Source organism: Falco punctatus, assembly GCF_963210335.1.
Source record: "Falco punctatus genome assembly, chromosome: 2".
Lineage (NCBI taxonomy): Eukaryota > Metazoa > Chordata > Aves > Falconiformes > Falconidae > Falco > Falco punctatus.
The window spans coordinates 20677090-20683089 of NC_137581.1; the positions used below are offsets into that span (position 1 = coordinate 20677090).

Here is a 6000-nt window from a genome sequence, read left to right on the forward strand (position 1 = left end):
AGGCTGCTCTGGCATGGTCTGGGAATGCCATACACTTGTCCTGGCCATGCTAATATCTGAGCCTGACTTCATCTCTGCCTCTGGCAGAGCCTTGGGATAGCTGAAAGGAAAAGATACAAAAAGAGCAAAAGCCTCAGTGAGTGCTGGAAAGGCAGTGATGGAGCAGAGGCATCTTGAGAACCTGGCTAGATTTGATGCTGAGTCTTCTCCACTGGTTTATGTAGTCAGGACTTGAATCTGAATTGCCAAGGACAGGGCACTCTGACCAAAGAGTCCCTGTCTCTCCCAAGGAGCAGCAGTCACTGGGGACCTACACGTAGGCAGAGGGAACCAAGATGATGCCAGTAAGCACTGCAGGTGCCAAAAGATAAATGTTCCCAAGCTACTAATGGAGGAAGGTGAGAGAACTGCACTTCTCTGTAGCCTGTTTCCCCAAAGCTTTTCTCCATAGCTGGTAAAATAATACCCTTTTCTCCTAAAGCTTTGAGGTCTGAGTTCAGTATCTGCAGTTCTTCCTTTAGGAGTCCCTGAGTAAAATCAGTGAGCCATCAGGTAAGTGTGGCTAACGTGTGTGTGCTATCTGCCTGCTCCTAACTACTCAAAATTTAATTTTGGTGAGGCAACAGCCCTGGACTTGATGCCTCCCCGGTATGTGGAGCCTGGGGGTAGATGTTCACCCAGCTGGGACAATCACGACAGTCCCGCCTGACTTTTAACCCACGGAAAACCTCCAAAGTGCAAAGCAACTGGGAGTTGATTGTGTTCAGCGGTCTGGGCTGTCAAAGAGTGATTTTAATAGCACATTAAGTATGAGATGCTGGAACGTGATCAAGACCTAACACAAGGAAGTAGCTTTTAATTAACAAGTTCCACATGCTACATATGAAAAGTAACAGCCATTATAAATTTACTAGAAATAAGTTACATATCAAAAACCCTCCAATGTTGAGTTTAGGTGCTTTAATTTAAAGTAAACATTCTACATTGAGGTGGCACAAAAGAAAATTTGCTTAAGTTTAATTTTTATACTGCTAAAAAGGATTTAACAGCTTAGAATACATGCTTTACTTCACACCATACAATGCTGAAAATTGGATTAATTGTACTGCTTTCAGCAGTTGTACCAGCATAAACCATTAATAATTTAGACTCATGGGGTTTGTTTTGTTTAATTTATTTCCAAAAAATTATTTTTACTGCAGAATGCTACAGTAACATGTAACCAAACATTATATTTATATGGTGAGTTTCAGCCAGTAAAAACCTTAGTTAGAATGGGATTAGCTGTGTTCAGACCCTGAAGTTCTAGAGAGTTTTATCAAAAGCAGTCATATGAAACCAGAACCTCGAAGAGGTAGTTTGGTTTAGTTTTGCTGAAGTTTCTGAGTTAGCATGCATTATGGCATTGCTGCGATAAGTACTAGAGAAGTGAAGTCATGCTTAACTGCATCCTCATCCTCACAGCACTGTTGTCTCCCAATTCTCCCTGGCTTTAGCACATCATTTTATTACGCAAGAAGATACCTTTTAATGTTCTCACTGTGTCATAGTGCTCTGCTGCTGCTGCTGAAGGGCTGCAATTAGCCAAGTTGGTTTTGTGGATCAGATGATGGGATACGCATATTTTGAAGTCCACTTCACAAATTAGATCATAATCTGTGGTCTCCTAGAATGTTCAGCAGCTTTTTAATGTTGCACAAAAACGTCTTAAGACTTTCTATTTAAAAATAAAATACCCCAGAATGAAGCTGTATGGAGGGAGAAAGGAATAGATAGGGCCAGACGGGACCTCTAAGGTCACTGAATCCAATCTTCACTACTGCAGGCAACCACACCACAGGGTCCTTTTCAAAAGGGACTCATAAGCCTTTCGGAAAGCATTCTCCACTCTGCAGGGCCTTTGATATTGAATACAGCCTAATTGTATAGCACATACATTCATGATTAGAAAGAAAGGGAGAAAAATAAAAGAAATACGATAAAGCCCACACTGACTGAAATTAATACTTGCCTAACAGCAGAATCCATCATTCCTCTGCTAAAATGTGGTGAATCAGAGCTTACTCTGTTGCCCGGGACAGCCAAAGACAGGACCTGCTTTGCAGCATTGTGTTGGGTTCAGTTGACCAGGTACTATCCTTGGAGCGCAGCCGCGCTGCCCACACGCTTGCTGTAGGAGGTTGTGATTCGGCCTCCTGCCTGCTGCTGTATCGCCCACCCCGAGCACTCCCAAACCACCACAAGCCACAGAATGTCATAAAATAGAGGTAAATATTGTCATTTTTTGACTGGTATTCTGAAGCTCTTGATTTAGAGTTTTCAAGCCTTTCTCCATAGCCAGCAGGGCCCCAGACTATTTCTTTTATGAAAGTAACGGCTGAAACTCTATAAAAACTACTCCTGGCATCAGGAGGTAAAGCTTATCCCAAGGAGGCCAGGAAAGCCCACAGGCTTCCTGATGCACCAGACGGGGGTGGTTCTTGCAGGCATGTGTAGGCAGAGAAGTTCTCGTGTATGATTTTGTTCACCATGTCTCGTATCCCTGTGTCAGCACAGACTTCACGTATTTTCTGCCTGTATATCCCTGCCGCATTGTTGGTGGCACTTGTGCAAGCCCCAGCACACAGGTCACTGGAGGATGCTTCGACTGACATCTTGTTTTTTCCAAGGCAAGCTGCCTTTCTGCAGGTCCAGCTCCCTGGCTTTGACATATGCTCTGCTGATCTCTCATTTGAATGCAGGATGCTTCATGCTTTTGTAACTCCTGCTCCTCCCCAGAACTCTTCCAGAGCCCCACAAATGCCAGGCTGCTGTGGATGCTGCTGGCTCCCTCCCTGCTTGCCCACGTTAGTTCAGGGGATCACTGATATCTGAGCTTTCCACCGCCAGCACGACAAGATTTTCACAATTAGTATGAGCTTTAGCAATTTCATTTTCTACTCTAAGAATCACGCTCTGAAGCTTCTTGCCTCTGTACCCTGCACACGTGTGCAAGCCCATCCGTGCCGCCCAGCGCCTCCCACACCGGCCGTCCCTTGGCTCTCCCCTCGCTCCCTTCCACCGCTGGTGGTCAGGCCCGCCTCGCTGCCGTGCCAGCTGTCTGGATTAATTGCTCTCTCTCTCTTTCCACCTCACCAACTCCCCATCTGTTTTTCAGCTATAGCTTAAATCCCTTTTGATCTGATCCTGAATCACTGACTTCTACAGGAGCCTGCGCACAGCCTGTTTCTGGGAGCAGGTCCCTCCCTCCCTCCCGCTCCCCGGCTCACTATGATGTTAGCCTGCGGTGCTTACTGCTGCATATTGAATTTCTCCTTGCCAAGGACTGCATCCTGCAATGTTGGGGGAACCATGGCCTTCATCCTTAAGCGTGCACATATAACTGTATTGTGGAAGGGTGCGGGGGGGAGCTATTAATTTGATTGAAATCAAGACTGTGCTTAGGGCTTTTCTGGAGAGCGTCCAGAATGTGTAGCACATGGCAGGATTGAACCTTTCTATCCTAAACTGTTCTATAGGCATGCTGCAATGCACAGTATAGGTAAGCACGTAGGGAGCATTGATCCTCTCATTTCATTTAAAAGGCATTTTATTCACCCTAGCAGTTACTTGATGCCATCGTCGATTTATTCAGTTTAGTTAATGCACCACTATTTAGACAACATATTTGGACTGAAGACAGAGACATCATGTTAATTGAAACTGCAACATGATTCAGTTATTGTGTAGTCATGAAAACTTAATTGTGTGATCGGAAACCGTTACTCCTGGTGACTCTTTCATAGCCCAGACACTGGCATTGGTTGTAAACCAAAAGGCAAAATATTATATGTAAGAAAAATCTTCACAGCTTAATTTGTCTTCTGGATCTTGAAAAGTAGTAACGCAGAATGCCCTGTACACCCAACATTTCTCAAGACTAAGACAGTCTTTTCCACCCATGGATGAAGTGATTAACCAGTGTATTTATGAACAGTTGGACTGTGCACTTTCCAAATGTGTACTTCGAAGTGTCTCTGTTTTCTTGGTGTTATGATAGATAAAACAGGTACACACAAGATACATCCACTTCCACAAACATGAATGCAAAGAGCTAGAGTATACACACTGCAATTACAGGATAAGCAGAGAGGCATTGATGTAAACTGTTACTGAGGAGTGTGTGTTTGGGCAGCTGAGTCTCCCTTTTTATGTGTGGGAGCTAAGCAGAGAAAAGGATCAAGGCAAAGCTTGCAGGTGAGCACAGAAATCTGCTAAATAGATAAGCAGTATCTGGGAATTATTTGAGACACCTAATCCATATAAGAAATTACTGTACCCATCTTTTTTTAATAGGTTGATAAATGGCATGCAGTAGATTACACCAGCAAGAAAATCAGTACCTTCTACTAACTAACCCTAACCCTAACCCTAACATGCAAATTTATAGAAAAAGAGAACAAATGTTAGTCATCACTCAAGGTAAACCAAAGGAGAAAGCTGAGCTTCAGGGACTACCATTAAGCCTACTTTTAAGGTCTGATCTTGTAAAGCACTGAATAACCTCACCTCCCACTGAAATCAGTGGAAGCTGAATGTCTTCTGCAAAAAACTGAGTCAGCACTTAGGTGATTTATTATATGCAAAATACTGGAGTTGTTTCTGTGACATCAGAGGAAAGTTCTAGAAAGATCTGGAAGGAAGATCAAAATCCCGTGTTTCAAAAAGCAAGTTGTGACATTTGAGCAATGAGAGACTCAAAGGGGCTAGAAGGGAGAGGGTGAGTTGCCAGACAACTGGTTTAATGAGGGCTTGCAGGAGCCATACGGGTGAGGTCTCTGGGCTTCCTCCCTATCCCCACAAAGGGCAGGGGAGGGACAGATTTAAGGTGATAATGTCCCCAGCAGGTGGGCAGGTGCCTGTCCTTTCTCCTTCAAGCAAAGCAACCTCTGCTTCCCCCTTCTGCCCAGGAAGGTGTGAGGATGCCTTGTGTCTGCACATGGTGCAGTTTGCAGGTGGTCTCACCTGGAAAAAAAACAGATAAATGAATTTTTGCAAAGCTGGAAGCAGCCCCCAGTGCACTGCATTATTCTCTGTGGTCCCTGATTGTATTCAGTTTCACATTTGACTATTCCACCAGGCATAAGCTGGCACTGATGGAAAGAAAGCAGGAACTGGCAGTGATGTGCTTGTGTACAGACCTAGAGGCAAATGGATGCATGGGCCTGCTGGGGTGCCTGAAAGCCTTTCAGACTTGGTCCTTCTCTGTGCCAGCTTCACCTGTCCTCTGCATATCATCGTCATCATCAGGCAACACAAGAGCTGTGTCTCACTGAGACACCTAACCCAGCTGCGTATGCTCTCCCCAGATTCCCACCCGGCGGTCCTTAACAGGACTGAGATCCCACGCCAGGCATAAAACCTCAGGCTTACACGTACTCAGCTTCTTCTGTGAGCCCTGAGGGACAAAACCACTTCTGTCCCGCTCCTTGTGAAGGCTTTTCCATGGGTGGAAAGTATCCATCCTTCACTTGTCTGCTGCTACCATGATGTCTGGTGCAAGCCTGCTCTGGGCTTTTAAGTAACTTTCCTTCATTCCTCTTTGGCATCGGAAAGCTCCAGCCATTATAAAATTACTTTTTCCCTGTAAGGCATTGCTAGAAAGACAGAAGGGTAAAAAGAGACCTTTCCCCTCACAGCTGTGGTGGACTGGCTGGATTCAGCCTCAGCTGCCCCAGCTGCAGGTGCTTCCTTTCTGTGTCCCCTCCCTTTTCACAGTCCCCTCAGCCCATCCAGCCACTGCTCTCACAGCTTCTCAGAGCAAAGGATGGAGAAAACGGATGGTTTACAAAAGAAGCACTGGGCTGACCCTAGGAAGAAAACAAGGCTAGGACCCTGCTGCCATTGGCAGTCGCTGAGCTGGGAATTCTTGGAGATTTTCTGGCTGGGGGCTGGGGAAACATGCCCACACTCTGATACACACACACACACACACACACACACGCACAGCTCCCACCCGGT

At 45.5% G+C, this 6000-nt stretch overlaps 1 protein-coding gene across 2 annotated transcripts in view; it reads left to right on the forward strand.

Moving 5' to 3' along the window:
• FGF9 (fibroblast growth factor 9) overlaps positions 1 to 4379 on the forward strand; it is an 84655-nt gene extending 80276 nt beyond the window's left edge. For both annotated transcript variants that reach the window (XM_080375407.1, XM_080375406.1), the window contains one exon: positions 1 to 4379. This exon is cut by the window's left edge and continues 25241 nt beyond it. The gene's annotated coding sequence lies outside the window, so the exon portion shown is untranslated.
• The last annotated feature ends 1621 nt before the right edge of the window (positions 4380 to 6000 follow it).